Source organism: Enhydra lutris, unplaced genomic scaffold (genome assembly GCF_002288905.1).
Source record: "Enhydra lutris kenyoni isolate GAN:26980312 unplaced genomic scaffold, ASM228890v2 scaffoldscaffold3, whole genome shotgun sequence".
NCBI classification, from domain to species: domain Eukaryota; kingdom Metazoa; phylum Chordata; class Mammalia; order Carnivora; family Mustelidae; genus Enhydra; species Enhydra lutris.
The window spans coordinates 69,990,104-70,011,989 of NW_019154087.1; the positions used below are offsets into that span (position 1 = coordinate 69,990,104).

The following is a 21,886-nucleotide window of genomic DNA, read 5'->3' on the forward strand; positions in this document are numbered from 1 at the left end:
ACTACATCACAACTAACGTGATTCGATAATATTTAAATGGACAAACATGTTATTCTAGCTTATCAATAATTCAAAAATGTCCCCTTAATAATGCAATGGATTTAAAAATCCAAACAAAGGAGAATCAAGGTGGATTCTCTTCGGGCAGAAAGGAATCAGCCATTCCCCGTGTTGCTGACTCTTTCCCTCATGAGTCCTTCCTCCTGCATCTATCATTCCTTCATACCATGACCAGAAATGAGTTGTTAACTCTTGGGCAAGCTATAATAAGCAAGGCAGGTCCAGAGACAATGGGACAGGTGGCTAGAGGGACAGGCAAGGCTCACCAACAGTGTCCCCATGTTCAGTCTGTGGAAGAATTAGTTCAGAGTCATGAGGTACAGGAAAAAGCTAGCAATTTAGTTGTGCTCATACTGTGCTAAGCAAAAATTAATGTCATTCCCCTCTCCTTTGTGAAATATGTTAGGTAATCTTCCCTTTATGTCATTTGTGGTTTAATTTGTTTTTTTTACTTTCATGCTGAAACCATTGTTTCTTTATAGAAAAATGAAAGAGGTACTTCTATTTCGATCACCTTACAAGGTGTCTAAACAGACACCTCGGCCACATTTCCTATATCTGTCTGGAGGCCTCACTTGGAGTATACCTGTCCTACAGTAATATTTTGCTACAAACTAATTCTTATAGAAATGGCAACACCTTTTCACAACCTCCACTATTGAGTCATTTTTAAGAGCCCATTCCATGAATGGGAGAATGGTAAGGAACAATATTGAAAACTACCTTCATGGCACACTATTTATGCCTTGTGTTTAGTATTGCTAATTATACTTCCAGCTGAAAGCTTTAAGTCTACAACTCTGCATTAAAATACCTGACTGTACAGGTATTTTTAACATAAATAGTCTAAAATTTTTTAAATGGCCAGTAATTCCTCCACCAGATAACAAGCTATGCACATTTTAAAAAAATAAATGCATATACAGGGGTGCCTGGATGGCTCAGAGAGTTAAGCCTCTGCCTTTGGCTCAGGTCATGATCTCAGGGTCCTGGGATTGAGCCCCGCATCAGGCTCTCTGCACAGCAGGGAGCCTGCTTCCCCCTCTCTCTCTGCCTGCCTCTCTGCCTACTTGTGATCTCTGTCAAATAAATAAAGAAAAATCTTAATATATATATATATTTAAAATAAATGCATATACATAGTTAAAGAATAATAATAATTCTTTAACCTAATCCCTTTGCATTGATACCTAATCCCTTTTCTTTTGTTTTCTTTCAAAAAGAAAATTAATCACATAGCAGAAAACATATGAATATTCTTTTTATTTACACAAAAGAGATTATTTTTTATGCTTGGCTCTGAGCCTTACCTTCTTTTGTCTAGGTTATATCCAGATATATACTGAACTAACACAGATCTACCTTACCTGCTTTATCCTTTGTAAACAGGATAATATTTTTTACAGCTATGTAAACCAGAAACTATTCTTACATATATATAGCTATATTTTTTTCCCTTGCATTTTCAGTGCTTCCTGAACTTACTCTTGGCCTACACTTGTGAATGCATACCTTTTTTTAGCAGTGAAGATGCTGATTTAACCTGGATATTTGCATGTCTAAAACATTCTAGCTTTTCCCTAAATTCATAGTTACTTCGGACATACAAGGCTCTCTCATACGAGGGTACCAAGTGTAGTTCAGATAGAAAATGTGAAAGCAGTTTATTCCAAAATTAACTATTAATCCTTAGAAGTTAAAAAGTATGCACAAAAGGAAAAAGAAAAAAGAAAAAAAGAAGCAAAACATTTTCTGCTGGTCAGTGCTCCCAGAAAGCCCCCAGATTTCTTGCTTTCTTGGCTCTGCCAAGGCTGACTCTGGAGGAGTCTCAGTTTTTTGGTGTTTTTAAGGTCTGTCATGCTGAACTTGCAAGGACTGAGTCCACAATTCAGAGCTAAGTCTAGAGTCACAAGGGCACTGAACTGCCCCAAGATGGTCTGCTTCTCTGAGTACAGGTTGAAAGAAGTTTTGCTAATTTCTAGCTCCTAGTCAATGAGGTTGTGAGGACCACCACACTGTGACACTAAGAGAGACGGGCAACCTCATCCATTTACAGGACATATGGCAGAGCTGAGTCTAAGTCACAACATTTTATACAACATTGTATATCAGTACTGGGTGCTAGACTATTACACTGTATTGATAGTGTAGGAAAACTTTTAAACCTCCTAATTCTAGATAAGTCCCACACCTTATTTTTTTGGCATCGGCTTGTCCATGCTTAAAAAACATAGCTGCTTTTTTCACGTATTTTAATAACAAAGTAGAATTCCTTACTGAGTTTCCACATAGAAAATTAGGTGAGGATTTGAGATAAAAGTTCTACAGGTATTGAGATAAAAGTGAAATAATTTCCAGATGATTTTCTCAGTTCTCAGTTTTATCCTGTTGGTACTAAAGCATCCCTAATGTTTTCAGACATATTTTTTTAAAACTAAAAGTAATATGTGCACAGATAGTACAAATATTCGAATGGTACAAAATAGTATAAATATTTATATTTATACAATTTATACAATATTTAAATAATTATTCAAATAAATATTCAAATATACAAGAGCATACAATAAAAAGTGGAAGTTCTCTCCTGTTCTCATCCATAGTACTATCCCACATGAAACCAAAAATTGTTTTTACATAAGCAAACGTTAGCACACACACATACATCTTGCTGTAATTATGTCTTCCATTAATGTTTAAAGTCCTGGAGGTCTGGGAGATAGATAAATTTTATTTAAAACTTTATGTAAATGGAAGCTGTTTAAAATTGTAGTTTGGGCTGTGTATGCCAGATAAAGATAAAGAGGAGATAATTTGGCTAATTGAGCTGATACACTCAATCAAATTATATAATCCTGATCATAATCTGTGTTAGAATTGATATGCCTCCCAACAGTAACTGGCATATGGTAGATGCTTAAATCATAGTGGTTGAATAAAGGGATAAACCCAAATTCATGAAAAAGTGACCAAATCTCAAATTCATCTTGTGATTTGTAGAGGCTGTATGCTTAGTCATAGTCATGATTCAAAAAAATAATATTGATCATGGTTGTGGGTAATTTGGGAGGAGACTTTTGAAATTAAAAAATAAATGTATTTTAGAGTTTATGATCCACAGCAAATAACCTCAGAGAAAAATGGCTTTGGTCTCCTTATCTTTGAGTATTTGCATGAAAGCATTTTGTTCATATTTTTCTCCCCATAGAATAAAACACAGGCTTATTTTTTTAAGCATAATCTATTGTTTAAAACTGTGCAATTCCATATATAAAAATAGAAAGCCAGGTTGAGCATGCTCTGGTGTAAGAAAACAATCACACTTCACAAAGATGATTAATGAAAGGAGAAAACGTTTTTGAAAGTGAAGAAATACTATGAATGATGCTCTTTCAGTATTCTTGACTAGTAAATCAAGACCTGCTATATTCAGAGAGTGTCTCATTTAGATCACATTATTGTGCATCTCTTGCTTCTCATTTTCCAGTTGCTAAATATCCTCATTACCACATACATCAATTTAGGGAACATTTTATTGCTTGAAAAGAGAATTTATTGCTTAAAAACAGCAAAGCTGTTTTTGTCTTATGTTATGTAAACAGGCTCTTAAATAATCACTTCAGGGATCAATTTAAAATAAAACTTGACAACCTCAGGATTAGGTCCTAAATTCTGTGTACATAACACATGTACCTAATAAATAGATAATTATAAGTAAACAAATACATATGTGTATATGTGCACGTATGTATGTATATTAGTTTGTGAGGTATAGATGAACACCCAGAGCTCTCTAAAATGAGAAAAAATATTTTGACTCATTTGGTATGGCTAGTTAGCATGTATCCATCTTCTTGATAATGAAGTAAAATAGTTTGATTTCAAATTCGGGCTCATCATTTATTGAACATCTCTTTCTTGTCCCAGGTGTTATGTTAAGTAACTTACCTCTCATTTAATCTCCACAGTACCTTCACAAGATAGATATTATCCCCCATTTTATAGATAATAAACGCTAAGTCTTGGTGACACTGAATGAAATTGTTATTAATGTTATTAACACTTGAACATTCTAGGGAGTCGTATGGAAGGATCAGACCATAGCAAAATCCTAATCCTTATGAAATTAAATCAGTATTAAAATTATCCTTATGTATTGATCGCCTCTTTGTCTAAAAATTACATGTTTCTCTGGAATGCAGAAGATATTTAACATAAAGCAGAAATTATAGGAAATATTTGGAAGTAGCTGTTTATATATGACACATGCAAAAGGCAAGTCCCACAGTATAAGGAAGGCAAGAAGCACAAATGACCAAATGATGCCATTGGTACTTTCAGGAATCAGAAATCGCTGTTTCAACTTAGGTCAGATGACTCATCTGTAGTTTTGAATGACTAGAGTCACAGAAGACACTATTCTTAATAGAAAAATTATCTGCAGATGCATTCTGTCTGAGCTTCAAACAAGTCGGTCTGCTGGGCATTTTGTTCATCATTCTCTATCAGGACACAAACACATTGTCTCCATGTATGATAATGATTCAGACTTTCTTAAAGGAATTTATAAAAAGTGGGAATGAATATACATATATCCAATCTGCATGGTCTCAGCCCAAATCTATGAGAAACTGCCAGACAGGTGAAAACATGTATGAAGCGCAGAATAGATATCAAACCCTGAGCTCATTAGCAGGACACCAGGTAGTAAAATATGCTGAACATACCTGGTGCTTAACCCAGTCAGGTTTCCAGAGGCTTGAGCAGTAGCACAGAACCAGAGAAGTCAGTAACAGTGGCATTTCAGCCCCTTGAAATCTCAAGCCTACATCCAGGGTAAGGGATAACTGCTAGACTGATCAAGGATCACAGTGTTTTGTTCGTTAGGTGTGTTATTAGGATGCTGTGCATTTGAAGGTGTGCAAGTGGAATGTTTGGCTTTCACTTTTCTTTTTTGACAGTAGATTAAGAAAGTGAACATGGGAATGTATTGTTTCGCCGGGCGGCCTAAGCGGAGGGACCTTCAGAGCCTCCCAATCATCATTTGTTAGCGATGCCTTCAGGATTCGGTTTTCAGCTTTGACTTTCTTCTTCTTTCTACCTCTCCTTTCACCCTCTGTCCTCATTTTCTTCCTCATTTGCTTTTAATTCTTTGTACAACTTCTAGAATTAGCTCTGGGTGCTCATCATATTCCTCTTGGCTTTTTCCCAGCCCTGCCATATCCTCCACCTATGACTTTATTTACATTACTTAATCCTACTTCTGCCTTCTTTTCCATTCTCCGAGGTAGTTTCCAAAAACCATAATATCCTTCAGTGTGTTTATTCAAAAAGTGTTTGAAAAAGGATAACAATACTGTTTTAAAGCAAGCCTACATCTTATAATGAGAGTGGGTTTTTTTTTAAGATTTTATTTATTTGATAGACAGAGATCACAAGCAGGCAGAGAGGCAGGCGGAGCGTGTGGGGGAGAAGCAGGCTCCCTGCCGATCAGAGAGCCCAATGCAGGACTCGATCCCAGGACCCTGGGATCATGACCTGAGCCGAAGGCAGAGGCCTTAACCCACTGAGCCACCCAGGCACCCCAATGAGAATGTTCTTAATACCTGTCCTTAGTTATAGCTAATAAATGTGCTAAGGTGTGCAATTTGTTATGGTTAGAAATAAAATTCTCTGAAACAGAACGAGGGGTTATGATGTCTACCCAAAAAAGCCATGAACATTAGAAACATCTGCTAGAAAATAAAATCCTGCTGAAGGGAGAGAAATGAGCTTCAAGGAGCTAGCTATCCTCTCTCTCTCTTTTTAAAGATTTTATTTATTTATTTGACACAGAGAGCACAAGTAGGCAGAGCAGCAGGCAGAGGGAGAGGGAGAGGCGGGCTTCCCGCTGAGTAGGGAACCCGATGCTGGGCTTGATCCCAGGACACTGGGATCCTGAACTGAGCCAAAGGCAGCCACTTAATCCACTGAGTCACCCAGGTGTCCCAACTATCCATCTTCTCTTTAATCATCAGGCGGGCACTCAGCGGTGCTCAGGACAGGCCCTTGGTGGAGCTGGCCGAGTTACAGCCAGAAGCATCTTAGCTTAGGAGAGAGCCAGCTGAGGACCACCATGGAAGCAATTAGGATAGACTGAAAATGGCTGTGGTCTCTGCTTCCTGTGATGAAAGTGGAATATGCGCCAGTTGGCACAGCATTAGAACAGATAATAGGTTTCTTGAGACAATGACTTTCTAGTCTTTTTAAGAGACTAAAAAGAACTACTGGAGTTCAATAATTATTTGGGGGAAGACCTATAATGGATTTCCCATTTCCTTTTTTAAAAATTAATAAATGCTGCCCTGCATCAAAGTCTCAGTGGCCAGAATTATGTATGTAGATGAATTAAAGACATCAAAGGCAAATCCAGTTTTTCTCTTTTGTAGTTTATTTTCAATAGAATAAATCTGTAGATCTTAACCCAAGAGATCTGTAGACAGAATTCAGAGACTCGGTGAACTTAAATGGAAAAAAAAAATGGTATCTTTATTTTTACTAACCTCCACCTAAAATGTAGCTTCCCCTCCAATTATAAATGTAAGTAACAAACAACAACATGACCAGCAGCACTTGTGGCTTTGTAACCAGTAGAAATAACATATATTTTAATATCAAATTATAGGAAGTGCAGAGATGTCCAAGTATCCTTTATAGTCATTACTTTGAAATTTTGGTGGTAATTCCTATCGGAAATTTCTTTTGTAATAGACTTACAAGATAATTCATATACCATAATCATTTATATCCATCCATTTAAAGTATGCAATTCAGTGGGTTTGGGTATATTATTAATTTTTTAGACTGTAGTAACATATAGAGCATAAATTTGCTGTTTCAGCCATTTTTACACATATAATTCAGTGGCATTAATTGCATTCACAGTATCATGCAACCATCACCACTGTTTTCAATTTTTTTTTATTTATTCCAAACAGAAACTCTCTAATCATTAAACAATAATTATCCATTCTCCCTTTCCCCCAGCCCCTGGTAATCTCTAATCTACTTTCTGTCACTATAAATTTGTCTCTCTGCATATTTCAGATAAATGGAATCATACAATATTTGTCCTTTTGTGTCTAGCTTATTTCACTGAACATGATGTCTTAAAGGTTCATCCATATTTCAGTATCAAATGTATCAACTTCCTTCTTATGGCTGAAGAACATTCCATTGTGTCCATATACTATGTTTTGTTTTTCCATTCACCTATTGACAGATACTTTGTTCCAACTTTTGGCTATTGTGAATAATACCATAATTAATTCGTTTGGGTCTATACTTAAGAGTAGAATTGATAGGACTCATATGCTAATTCCTTGCTTAGTTTTTTTTAGTAGCCGCCAAATTGTTTTCCATAACAACTTCAAAAAAAATTTTAATTTTCTGATAATTGCATTTTAATATAATTGAGTTTTACATAATCCTATGCATTTTCGCACATACATTCAGAAACATTGTTCGAAGAATAGGACCAGAGGCTTCCCCGGATTGCCAAAACACTTCCATGGCACACAGGCACAAACAAATGTGAAGAGCTCTGCACACTAGCTTCCCTTTCGTCTAAGCAAATCAATTTAAATCTGTAATATCCTGGCAAGTGTTTGATGTCTAGAACTAAAATGAGCAATGTTATAAAAATAGTGGTTTTGTGTTATCTTGGAAATTCAGTACAGCTGAACTAGACTAATGACCAAACTTTTAAAATGCTATCAGAACCAAATTTTCTCAGTTGAAAACATAATAGTCATCTTTACCAACAAAAATGTTGAGAAAACATAATATGCACTTCAGTGGGTAAGTATAAACTCGGGCCTTCAACATACAAGAGCATAAGGGCTAATTAGTTGAAGATACTTTGAAAAGCCAGATGGTAGGGATGTGTGGGTGGCTCACGCGTTAAGCCTCTGTCTTCCGTTCAAGTCATGATCCCAGGGTCCTGGGATCAAACCCTAGGTCTGGCTCCTTGCTCAACGGGGAGCCTGCTTCTCCCTCTTCCTCTGCTGCTCCCTCTGCTTGTGTTCTTTCTCTCTGTCAAATAATTAAATAGAATCTTTAAAAGGAAGGAAGGAAGGAAGGAAGAGAGAGAGAGAGAGAGAAAAGCCAAGCCTAAACCAAACCAGATAGCTCCTGAAATGTAGTTAAGTAATCAATCAGTTATTTTGGAGTTCTGAAAACAGAATGAAAAATAAAAATGCTTCAACAATTTACAGCTTTCTTTTAGAACTGTAGTCAATTTAAAACATCATGAAGTACATTATTTCACAGTCATATGCAACCATCATCTCTCTGTATTTTCAAAACTTTCATCACTCCAAACAGAAGCCATGCAACCATTAAAAGTATCTGTCAGCATGACTGTGTCATTTATGTACAGTTTCACCTAAACTCTGTGTTTTACAGTTAGAAATACATTGTAGCCACTTGCTCAATTCAGGTGTTTAGGATTCAGAATATGATTGCCATCAACTATGAAAAATAACACACAGGAAGAACTTGGACTCAAATTTCAGAAATGGCTTAGTACTTTTCTGACTTAAGTATCACTCATTTAATTAACACATGTTTATGGAGTACCTGCTGTATGCTAGGCTAATGGGATATGACAAGAAAAAAGGCATAGTCCCTCCTGTCAAGGAGCTTATAGTTCAATGGGGGATAAGTTTGAAGGCAGGGTAGGGCGCCTGGGTGACTCAGTTGGTTAAGTAACTTCCTTTGGCTCAATCCTGGTGTCCCAGGATTGAGTCCCAAGTAGGGCTCCCTGCTCAGTGGGGAGTCTGTTTCTACTTCTGCCCCTCCCCTGTCATGCTCTCTTTCTCTCTCTCTCTCTCTCAAATGAATAAATAAAATCTTTTTTAAAAGTGGGGAGCGGGGGGTTACAGAATAGATGCTGTATTAAGAGTCAGCTGGGGCACCTGGGTGGCTCAGTTGGTTAAGCATCTGCTTTCAGCTTAGGTTGTGATCCCGGAGTCCTGGAATCAAGCCCCACATGGGGCTCCCTGCTCAGTGGGGAATTTGCTTCTCCCTCTTCCCTGCCTCCTGCTCTCTCTTTCTCAAATAAATAAATAAAATCTTTGGGACCAAAAAAAAAAAAAAAAAAAAAGAGCTTAGATTGTTATGAGAGCAAATGTGCAAGGCATCTTATCCAGGACTCAGATGAGGCTTCCCAAGAAAGTGATCATCTAAGCTGACACTTGAATGAGTGGGATTTAGCCAGGTGAAGGGAAAAGAAAAAGAAGAGGCATAATGGCAAGAAAGAGCGGTGGTAATTTGCAGACTGCTGTGAGCTCACTCTGACCACAGAGACCAAAGAGCAGGGGCTGTGGCAGGAGCTGACACAGTGAGCAGCCTCCAGACCAAGAAGGATGTTCTAAATGTGTCAACAGACTTTATCCTGAAGGTGATGAAGAAACAGTAAAAGTTCAGACAGAGTGGTGACACGATCACCAGGTGTTCTGTGCACATAACTTTGCATTACAGAGAATAGACCACAGGTAGAAACAATAATAGAAAGGGGGAGATTGAAGGAAAATAAGTGAGAAATAATGTTGGTATAACCTTAAGTGGTGGCAACAAGTGTGGAGAGAAGTGGATAGATTTTTTTTAATTTGTAGGAACTAGAATGGACAGTTCTTGAATTTGAAGGAGTAGAGAGAGGCGGCCAAGCGTGTTGCCTGGTGTTTCCTTTCTAACTATTATTATTATCTCCCTAATATGCCATGTTCTCTCGAAGTTTTAAAGGCATGTGGGCAGCCACATGTGGTCCATCTCCCACTGGAACAACCAAAAAGACAGAAAAACATAACCGGATCTAAGAACACAAGCCTAATGGATACCGCCCTCTGTGCAAACTAGACTGAGACCTGAAGAGGCAATGGTAACTGAGAGTCATGCTAAGACCGATAGTTTTGATCAAATCTCTCAAATGGTCAAGAGAGTAATCAAAAAGGGGGACTATTGACATAAATTTCTAAGCCCGAGATAGAGCTGCTTCTGCCCACGGTGCCGCATCTGGGAACTGAAACTTAGATAGCTTTCATGTCCCTGCAGATGCCCGGCTTGACCGGAAATGCAGAGTGCCGGGGTCATCCAGGCTCACATGCCAAGCCAACTCTGGGACTTCTTGCCCCAAATAAGGCTGACTGCTTGGCCCCAATCAATCAGATATTCTCTATTTATTCCTTTCTTGGTCTTTATTCTTGAATACTGTTTTATTTTTTTAAAGATTTTATTTATTTTAAGAGAGCGAGAGCACAAGTGAGGGAGGAAGGAGCAGAGGGAGAGGAAGAAGCAGGCTCCCTGATGAACAGGGAGCCCGATGTGGGGCTCAATCCCAAGACCTGATCATGACCTAAGCAGAAGGCAGATGCTTAACCGAGTCACCCAGGTACATTCCGTGGTCTTTATCCTATAAAATACTCTTGCTGGGGCACCTGGGTGGTTCAGCTGCTTAAGCATCCAACTCTTGATTTGGGCTCAGGTCATGATGTCAGAGGTAGTGAGATTGAGCCCCACGTCGGGCTCTGGAATCAGCGTGGAGTCTGTTTAGAATTCCCTCTCTCCCTTTCTCTCTGCCCCCCGCCCCGCTAGCTAAATATATAAATAAATAAACAAACAAACAAGTAAAATCCTCTAAAACAACACAAAACTCTTGCCCTCCACCCCATTTTACAGATCTCCTAAAGGGGACTGTTCACTTCATGAAGAGTTCGATGAAATTTGTTTGTGTCACCTAAAACAAAGTGATGCCCAGATTGCTAACACGAGAACCTGGGCGACCTGGGGGCAAGGAATAATGAGTTCTGCTTGGAAAATGTTGTGTGTCAAGTTCTCATTCCAGAGCCAGTACTTACCAGCCCTATGGCCTTGGGCAAATCTTATCAGCTTTTTGAACCTCTGTCCAAAATGGACACTGATTTCTGTCTGGTTCATGGGATATGATGAGACTCTAAAATATTGTGTTTGTGAAAGCCCTTTATAAACTATACAACTGAAAAGAACTGGGACTGTGATCAGTGCTTCCGAACCTGGTTATAACCTTATTCAGTGTCATCATTGCGATCATGAATTACCATTTGGAGCTAGGCTTAGCAGGAGAGTACAAGCCTGGGAATCAGGAGACCTGCGTGCCTGCTAGCTCCCCGATAAAGGAGAACTGGTGCTCTCCTGAAAAATGAAGACGTTGAATTGCTCATCTCCGAGGGCCCTTCTAGCCCTAAAATTATGAGAATGCTTGGGGCACCTGGGTGGCTCAGTTGTTAAGCGTCTGCCTTCCACTCAGGTCATGATCCCAGGGTCCTGAAGTCGATTCCCACATCAGGCTCCCGGCTCAGCTGGGTGCCTGCCTCTCCCTCTGCCTGCTGCTCCCCCTGCTCATGGATACACTCACACTCTCTCTGATGAATAAATAAAATCTTTAAAAAAATTAAAAGAATGCTGTTAACTGCTTTAATGAAATCTATTGGATAACCAGCATGATCTTAGTAGGTCTAAGGGGGATTATTCTTATGGAAAGCAGTTTAAGAATTTTCAGTCATGTTAACCTACTTTATGGAGGAAAGAAGGCTTAGGCTATCTGAGAACCATTATTACACAAACAAGTACATATGTGATTAATATTTTACTTGATAAATGTGAATGTGTTTGCAGAAACAGTATAATTGAATATGACTAAGGGAATATAAAATGTGGTTCATTTGGTACAATAAACAGTCAAGGTATGAAATAATTCTAGCATCTCCTGTTGGATTTCATTTTGTGGATTGAATACATAAAGCTTGGTTTTCCCTTGTGCCTTTAATTGCAAACAGCAAGAAATCTGTAAAGCGCTAAACAATTCCCTGCTAAGTTATTTTACGTTCTGTGTTGTTGAATATAATCAGCCCCTCCTGGGGCTTCCTCTGCCCCTCAGTTTTTTATTTGTTTTTTTAAAAATCTATTTATTTACATGAAATATAAGTACATAAAAATACATGAAATGTAAATACAATATTTTAATACCTTTATTGAGACATAATTCATATATTATACAATTCACCCATTTAAAGTATACAATTCCGGGGTTTTAATACATTCCCAGGATATACAATCATCACCACAATCTTGTTTTCTAACGTTTTCATTGCCCCAGGAAAAAAACCAGACTTATTAGCAGTCACTCTCATTTCCCCAGCCTGCTTCCCCACTCCAGGCCTTGCCACCACTAACCTACTTTCTGTCTCTATAGATTTGCCTATGGTGGATTTTTCATATAAACGGAATCATGGAATGTGTAGTCTTTGTCTCTAATCTCTCACTTAGCATAATATTTTCAAAGTTCATCCACATTGTAGCATATGTCAGTACATCATTCCTTTTCTGGATGAATAATATTCTGTTACATGGATATATCGCTTTTCATGTATCCATTCATCAGCTGATGGACATCTGGCCTGTTTCCACTTTTTGGATGTTAAGAATAATGTTAGGAGCAGCCATGAGCAAGTGTTTGTGTGAATGTATGTTTTCATTTCTCTCAGATATATAGCTAGGAATGGAAGCTTTCCCCTCCCTTTGAAGAACCCAGGGCAAGGGGAGGTGGTCCTGGGTGACTCAGCTGAGCAACTAACTCTTGATTTCAGGTCATGATCTCAGGGTCGTGGGTCTGAGCCCTGAATGAGGCTCTGTGCTCAGACGGGAGTCTATTGGAGATTCTCTGCCTCTCCCTCTGTCCTTCTCCCTGTCCACACACACACATGCTCTCTCTCTTTCTCAAAATAAATAAATCTTAAAAAAAAAAAAAAATCAAGGTGTAACATGTGCTGTCCTTGATGCCTGGAGGAACACTTTCTTCAGTTGAAAGACTAACAATGAGCTCCAACTAATAGGAAATCAGTTGAATTTCTTTTGAAAACACATGTTAGGCATTTTTTAAAAAAGAATTATGTATTTATTTGAGAGCTGGGGGGAGGGGCAAAGGGAGAGAGAATCCTCAAGCAGACTCCCCATTGAGCCTGGAGCCTGACGGAGGGCACAATCCCAGGACCCCGAGATCATGACCAGAGCCGAAATCAAGAGTCAGCCGCTTCACTGACTGAGCCACCAGGCGCCCCAGGGTCAAACACTTTTCAAGTGTGCACAAATCAGTTGTTTTCAAGTTTGTTCTTATAAAAGGGTCAGAAATCTTAGCGCAATGCAGGAGCGAGGCTCAGGAACCTAAGATTGTAGTCTGCTTTCTTTAGAGACTTTGTGACTTCAACAATGCTTACTGCAAGTAATACCGTCATTAATACAGGGTTTGTGTCCATGAGCTAGGGGGCACGTGAAGAAGACTCAGTAAATTTGGCACTGATCCCCTGAGCAGGGTTTTACTTTCAATTAATACAAGTTTTTCTGTTATGAAGCAGAATACAAAAATCACAGGGAAGTTTTAAGATATCTCCAAGACTTCATAGCTCATGGCCTCATAGGTATGCCCCAGGTCCCTGTTTCTCACCCCTCTTCAGGACAAGTTCACTGTGATATGTCCTTAGGGTTATTTTGGTGTGAGGTTTGAGAAGCACTGATGGAATTAATTTTTTTCCATATGGGTGTGATATGACTTCAAAATAATTTAAGTGGTACTTCCTGAATGAAGTCCCATAGAACTGGCTGTTAAAAGATATTGTTGTGTTAAAAAGAAAAAAAAAATCCTGTGTTCAAATAAGCTTGAGAAATAACGGGTTCGACAAATGTATAGTTTCTTTAATTTAAAACTTCTCAGATGCCAGACAGTTCTCTTATCTCTTGTTCAAAATGGAAGATCTAGAACTACCTGCTACCACCTCCAGCCTTAGGCCTGCAGAGCATTTCAAAAAAGTTAAACCTTTGCCTTTTAGTTCAAAGTTAAGTTAACCAAAACAATTAATTAGAAACCCTCCCTAAATGTTAATTTTAGAGCCCTGAGGAGATATTCACGAGAGAGTCCTCCCTAGATGTAAAACACTCTAATTTTATGAACCACTGAAGACAGTTTTGTCCGCCTGCAAGGTTTTCTCCTCTCTCGTTTGTTCATGTTTGACAGTGTTGGGATTGGTAATGCCATTTCCTTAACTGTTTCATCTGGGTTGTTTTCTGATAAAATGGCTGCATGCTGGCAGACACATTTTCTATGATTAATTAAGCATGAAAGAGTGATTTTTTTTTTCTATACAATTTCACCTTTCAAGTTTTAAATTGATTTTCCCTTGCAGCTCCAATTATTTTCTTCTGTGGACTCATTTGTTAGGAAAGAGAGCCCTACGCCGGAACCTGCTAGTGCATGGTATAACATGGATATTTGGAAGGGGTCTCTGACAGTCAGGTCTCTACAGAGTCTTCAGCAGCTAGCTACAGCCTGTAACCCCAGGACTCAGTTCCCCTGGTGTAGAAATGGAGGGAACAGCCCCACTAGGGCTATTCCCACCAGCCATTCCTCCCTACGAGCTCCGACATATCTCTTTAACTCTGACCTGTTTCATTACGAGGGCCAGCATACCCCGCACTGTTCACCGCCAAGGAGTACGGTATCATAGAAAAGAACACCAGTTTGGAGATACTGCTTGAAGTGTGGTTGTCTGGCAAGTTTAGGAAAGCTGAGTCTTCCCTCCCTTTGGCAAGAGTGTCAAATGCCCCAGAGAACAGGGCCACTCCAGCTGAGTGGACAGCATTGTTTTACTCACGGTTGTTCAGGAAGAACATGGTTATAAATCATATGGCAGAACGTGTAAGCCACGTTTAACTGAGAGCAAGCACAGCTATAAGACTGGAAAGAATCAGATCCACTCTAATTTATCTCTTCCTTTTATTCTTACCAACAATCATTACTTTTTTCATTTCACCCTGAGTTCATAAATGTTCATTTTTTTTAAAGATTTTATTTATTTATTTGACAGACAGAGATCAGAAGTAGGCAGAGAGACAGGCAGAGAGAGAGGAAGAAGCAGGCTCCCTGCTGAGCAGAGAGCCCGTTGCGGGATCCCCGGACCCCGGGATCATGACCCAAGTCGAAGGCAGAGGCCTTAGCCCACTGAGCCACCCAGACGCCCCTCATAAATGTTAATTTGTATACAAAAGATTCTTCGGTCTGTTGTTTTGAAGTCTGAATTTAAATCAGTGTCTGTCTTGCTAGCACAAACTTGAGAGGTTCTCCGCAGGCCTTGAAGAGCAAGCAGCCACACCGCAAACTACCTGTTGAAAGCCCCACGTGGAAAGAAACTTCAGGAGGCCTTGAGAGGCTGAAGGCAACATCCAGCCAATAGCCAGTGAGAGACTGGGGCTCTCGGTCACACAACAGGAAAATGAATTTCGTCAATAATCTGAATGAGCTTATGTTCTGAACAACAGCATCACAACAGCCGTGTTTGGTTTTGAAAAGGAAAGGACACTTTATTATTATTATAGAAACCTAGTAGAAACAGAAGAGGAAAGGAATCGACACACAGATGAAGGTAATAGCAGGCAAGAAATGAGAATGAGGCAAAGTTACATCAAGTTGTGTACTTACAACCTCCAACCTCATTAACTGGGGAAGGCCCCGTGGAGACAGCCTGGCTGGAGTCCCGACTGAGAGGCCTGGCAGGGTGTCCCCCTCTCAGGTGAGACTTCCAACTGACCGTCTCCATAAGGGCCGTATTTATAGGGCAAATAACAGGGTTTGAAATTAAGCATTTGTTCACCTATGTGCAGTTAGGAGCGAGCTACATTTCCATGTTATCATGTTTCTAGAATTTCAAGAAGTCTGGGCTACGTGTGCCTACCTCCCCTCCTGATTCCATTCTGGGGGGCTAGCCCAGCCTGGAGCAGGAGGGGATGTGAGACAAGACTTGTGGCTCGTGCAATGCAGAACAGAAGGGCCAGTTTCAACCTGGAGGCCAGATAATATGTTTTAAATAGCCAGGCTCCCAAGATTGTTCACACAGCATGAGTCCAAGAAACAACACTCCTTACCCTGCCTATGTGCGTGCAGGCCCCCGTGGTCGGTTGTGCGGGACAAATCCCAGAAGCATCTATCCCTACGGAACGGCTTGGAAGCAGATTCTTCCTAGACAGGATTTTGGATAAGCCTGCAGTCCAGCTAACACTGTGATTGCTGTCTTGTGAGACCCTGAGCCAGGGACTCAGCTAAGCCATGTCAGTCTTCCTGATCCACCGAAACTATAAGATAATATATGTGTGCTTTATTCAGCTTCTAAGTTTGTGGCAATTTGTGCATGACAGTAGCAAATGAACACAGGAACTACTCTAATAATTACATCAGAGCATCTGGGTTTCAGTTTTACCACCAATGCCTGGTAAGGTTTACCAGGAATATAAAAGAATAGAAGGGACCATACAATTTGCTGGATGCTAGGATCAACCATGCAGCCTTTTTTTTTCTCCAAGCTCTTCATGTCCTTAACAAGCAGACAAGTGTGATATTGTGATGTATAATAGGAATGTATATATTTGGTCTTCTCCCCATTCTAGAACAGAGCTTCTAACACCCTTTGCATTTCCTGTGATGAGAACAATAATGGTGTCTTTTGTTATGTTAATGAGGTGACTCTAGAAAGTCTGAGGACAGGGGCTGATTGCCAGGGGAGCCAACCAGGTGTTTAGAACTTTCAGTTCCACCTCTCTAGCCCCCATAACCTCCAGGAAGGGAAGAGGGGCCCGAATCAATCATCAATGACCAGTGATTGAATCAGTCATTTCTTTGTAATGAAACCTCCATAAAAACCTAAAAGGTCCATTAGGAGAGTTTCAGGTTGGTAACAAGTAGAGGTAGTAGGAGAGGGCACGGAAACTCTGCACCCCTTCCCACCTACCCTTCCCTACGCATCTCTTCCATCTGGCTGTTTCCTAGTCGTACCCTTTTCTAATAAGCCAGTAATCTAGGAAGTAAAATGTTTCTCTGAGTTCTGTGAGTCACTCTAGCAAATTAATCAAACCCAAGGAGGGAGTCATTGGAATTTCTGTCTATAGCCATCTGGTCAGAAACACAGGGGACAGACTGGACTTGTGATTGGCATCTAAATTGAAGCCAGTCTTGGGGCGCCGGGGTGGCTCAGTCAGTTAAGCATCCAACTCTAGATTTTGGCTCAGGTTATGACCTCAGGGTGATGAGATTGAGCCCCACATCTGGCTCTGCTTTTAGCGCGGAGTCTGCTTCTCCCCTTCCCTCCACTCCTCCCCCACTCTTCTCTCTCTCTCTCTCTCTCAAAATAAATAAAATATTTTAAAAAATAAAGTGAGGGCAGTCTGATGGGACAGAGCCCTTACCTGTGGGACCAGATGCTATCTCAGGGTAGAGAATGTCAGAAGTAAGTTGAATTGTAGGACACCCAGGTGGTGTCAGAGAATTGCTTGGTAGTCCTGGAAAAATTGCACGTTAGAATCAGTGTCAGAATTATAGCAAACATGCATGGTCTTCACCTCAGTTGTTCAATTCACACTCCCCAAATGGACTGAGTGAAATTTCTTTCTTTTTTCTTTCCTTTCTTCCATTTTCTTTCCTTTCCTTGTCTCTCTTTTCTTCCTTCCCTTACTTTTTTCTTTTCATTGTTGTTACATAAACTAACTCATTTATGACAGAATAGCAATGTTTCAAACCATCAAGCTTCCACTGGTGTTTCAACTCCTTCAGTCTTCTGATGGCGGACATTATTGTGACAGCAGAAGAGGTTGTTGTGGGTCTGGGTACCCCCAGCTACCATTTTCACGCAGGAATCACAGAGCCAAATCCCCACAACTTGTCTCTTCATCTTGGTTTAGCCACAGAAGAAGCAGGCGTGCTTGGCATGCTGATTCAATATTCTTCACCATTTTCCTGAGGGAGGAACCATAATGGGTTCCATATTTACTGATGATTCTGACCTTCTTGGTGCATTTAGTCATGTCATCACAAACTAGGTCTGAGTCCAGAGAGCTGAATAGGATTCATTTCTATATCCCATTAAATTTCCCAGCTTTATTTTCTATTGTTCTTTATGGCCTTTAAAACTCTTATGTATTCATTCTTTTCTTCTAAAGGAAAGGAAAAGTCCATTTGAAGGAACAGCTTAATTATTTTTAAAATTATATCTTTAGAGCACACCAGGAAAACCAAATAAAGGGAGGAAAGTGGCAACATTTTTTTTACTTTACTTTATTTTTCCAGTGTTCCAAGATCCATTGGCAACATTTAATATTAAGTAAAAGATGGTGAGATGTTATATGCAACTGGGGACTTACGAAAAACACAAAAGATAGAAAAATAAAATTCAAACCATTAGTTCTTCAGAGACTAAAATAAATGTAGCACTAAGAACTGGTCCATTGAAATGGAATTATAATAATATTAAAGTACACGATTCCATTCATTGCTTAATGGATCACTTAGCCCTGTATCATCTGTACTATCCTTTCCTCATTTATCTTCTAAGAAGTATGGAGAGAAAGAGACTTGATTTTAAGATGGCTTTTATTTTTCTCTTACAGGCCAAAGGACTTCCTAATGTCCTTATTGGGTGCTCACAATTCTAATTAATATAGAAACCAGTTCTTTTGAGGGTCAAAAGAACTCGTGAACAAAAGAAACAGATGCATGGTATTTTACTTTACTAATCAGTATCCACTGAAGTAAAAGCAAAGTTACCCTCTGTTAGGAAATGAAATCTAAGGTGCTCCAGGTGCCAGCATCCTGTGCTGTGCCTCTGAATATATACCTCCCTATCCTGGCGTCAGGTACTTTCCAGTGAAACGCTGAGTCATCTTATCTGAAGTATTTGGTATTTGAGAACTGCAATGCTGATTTTTTGTAAGGCATGTTTCACCCATCCTCTGAACTCCTACTGAATTCAGAGGAAATCAAAAGTTTCTATTTTGCTCAATTCGTGTACAGCAAGCCAAATACTTAAATTTAGCAAATGACAGAGAAATTATCTAATGATGAACATTAACTCTTTGCTTCTATAGTCTGTGACAATTAGAGGAAAACTAGCAAGTGTTAAAGTGGGGTGAGAATGGGATCTGTTTTAAAAACCACTCAAGAATCTTTTTTTTTTTTTTTTAAAGTCCCAGTTTAACACTGTAGAATTATATTACTTACCTGGCCAAAAAAAAAAAAAAAAGAGAGAGAGAGAGAGAGGATTATCTCCTATTTAAATAATGAATAATATAGAGACATATGAAGATTATTAAAAGAAATACTGAGACCACTGCAATGGTCAAATAAGTGAATGCTGCGTTTACTGACTTGTTAGGCAAGGAAATACACATCACTGAGGAAATTCAGAGTGATTCACTGAAGAGGAAGAATCAGGGACCCATACATCCTAGAAAGGGGAAGTTCACTCTGTGCTAATTAAGGACCAGAGCCTACATTTAGGAGAAGGTGAAATGATTCTGTAGCACTGATACAACTGATTATAGTAAGCCCCATTGTTCATTGACTGTCGAAGACTAGCCTACCAGTCACTGATCATCCTTAGATAGTGGGTGCTTTCCATTCATAGCAGTTGACCAGCTGTGGCTGGTTAGAACCAATGGTGGGAGGTACAGCATCAGCTTTCAGTATCTCCTGGGCAAGAGCTGCTGTGAATACAAAGTTCATTTACAGTCCCTCCTATGAATTTTCATCGATCCAAACAAAATACAGTGACTCCAGAAGGACAGGCAAATTGTCAGATTTTTAGGTCTACAGCACTGTAGACTGGTGAGGGGGACTAATTTTATCCAATATCACTATCTTTATCAGGGTCCCTCCAGACTCCTTCTGTTCTATAACCTTCAGATGTATGACAGCTGGAATAGTAACTGTACAATATGTATGATTTTGTTAGCAATCAGCATGACAACAGCAATAATTAGGAACAAGGATAGAAAGATCATAACTATGTATAGAATACCCCAGCTAGAATCCTGTTTTGCCAAGCCCAGCCATGAAAGTAGATGCCATAGATTGGTTTATTCAGTTTTAAAAACTAGTTGTTTTGTTCTGAATTTTATGCAAGTCCCATGAACTGGTCCTAAAACTTTCCCCCAGAAGCAACAAAAGATGCTAACCAGTGGGAACACAGAACCTTGATTTGCCAGTAAATAAACTGGAGAAATTCTGCTATCTAGTACCATCATAGCAGGTACATGGAGGCTCATGTATGAATTGTTTACTGCATGTACAGTTTCCTATGCAATGACAGACAAGAAGAGAGGAAGACTTGTATACAGCTTTCTAATGTAGGTACTCTGAGCCATGTTAAAAAGCCTCATAAAAAATAAAAAGTGAAGCGTGTCTTCAACTCTTCTAAGAAGGCCTACCTCTTCTCAAGAGTGTGTCAGAGAAATGGACCCCTAGAAAAGAAAACCATGGGCCAGTGTCCACATATAGACGCAATAAAATACTAGCAACCCAAATTCAGCAGCACATTGAAAAGATTATACACACCATGATCTAGGAGGCTTTATCCTGACGATGCAAGGATAGTTCAACATACATGAATCAATCAATATGATATGTCACAATAACAGAATAGAAGAAAAGAATCATATGATCAACTCAACAGATGCAGAAAAAACATTTGACAAAATCCAGCATCCATTTGTGATAAAGAGTCATAACAAATTAGGCAGAGCAGGAACATATCTCAACATAATAAAGACATATATGACAAGCCACAGGTAACATCATGCTCCATGGTGAAAAGTTGAAAGCTTTTCTTCTAAAATCAGGAACAAGACAAGGATGCCCACTCTCACCATTCCTATTCAACAAAGTAATGGAAATCCTAGCCAGAGCAATCAGGCAAAGAAAGAAAGAGAGAAGGAAAGAGAGAAAGACCAAAAGAAAGAAAGATCAGAATTGGAAAGGAAGAAGTAAAATTGTCTTGATTTTCAGATGCTATGATTTTATAATATAGAATATCCTAAAGATTCAACCAAAAATCCATTAGAACTAATCAATAAATTCAGTAAAGTAACAGGGTACAAAATTAACATACAAAAATCAGCGGTGTTTCTATATAAAAGCTATCTATAGATTCAATGCAATTCCCATCAAAATTTCAATGGCATATTTTACAGAAGAGGAAAAAACACTCTTAAAGTTTATATGACCTCAAAGACCTCAAAGAGCCAAAGATATCCTGAGAGAACAAAGAGGAGGCATCACACTTCCTGATTTCAAGCTATCCTATAAAGCTATAGTCATGAAAACAGTTATAGTACTGGCATAAAAACAAACAAATGGACCAATGAAACAAAATCAAGAGCCCAAAAATAAAACCAAGTTTATACTATGGTCAGTTAATGTTTGACACAGAAGCCAAGAATATTCAACGGAGAAAAGAGTCTCTTCAATAAATGATGCTAGGATAATTGGACATTCACATGTAAAAGGATAAAACTGGACCCATATCTTAAACCACTCACAAAAATTAACTCAAAATGGATTATAGACTTAAATGTAACACCTAAAACCATGAAACTCCTAGAGGAAAACATAGGGACAAAGTTCTTGACAAGAGTATGGGTAATTATTCTTCAGAAATGAGATCTAAGGTACAAGCAACAAAATAAAAAATTGATACGAAACTACATCAAACTAAAATGCTTCTGCATAGCAAAAGAAACCATCAACAAAGTGAAAAGATAACTTGTAAAATGGTGGGGGAAAAATGCAAACCATGGATTTGATAAGGAGTTATATAACTTATACAACTAGAAAGAAAGAAAGAAAAGAATGGAAGAAAGGAAGGAAGGAAGGAAAAGTTATACAACTAGAAAGAAAGAAAGAAAGAAAGAAAGAAAGAAAGAAAGAAAGAAAGAAAGA

General features: G+C 39.1%; 1 protein-coding gene and 1 pseudogene across 1 annotated transcript in view; one reads left to right on the plus strand and one right to left on the minus strand.

The window, feature by feature from the left end:
- Positions 1-21,886, plus strand: part of LOC111156759 (FRAS1 related extracellular matrix 3) — an 82,688-nt gene that overhangs the window by 12,378 nt on the left and 48,424 nt on the right. The gene's annotated exons all lie outside the window — the stretch shown is intronic.
- On the minus strand, positions 9,812-17,976 carry LOC111155880 (annotated as a pseudogene).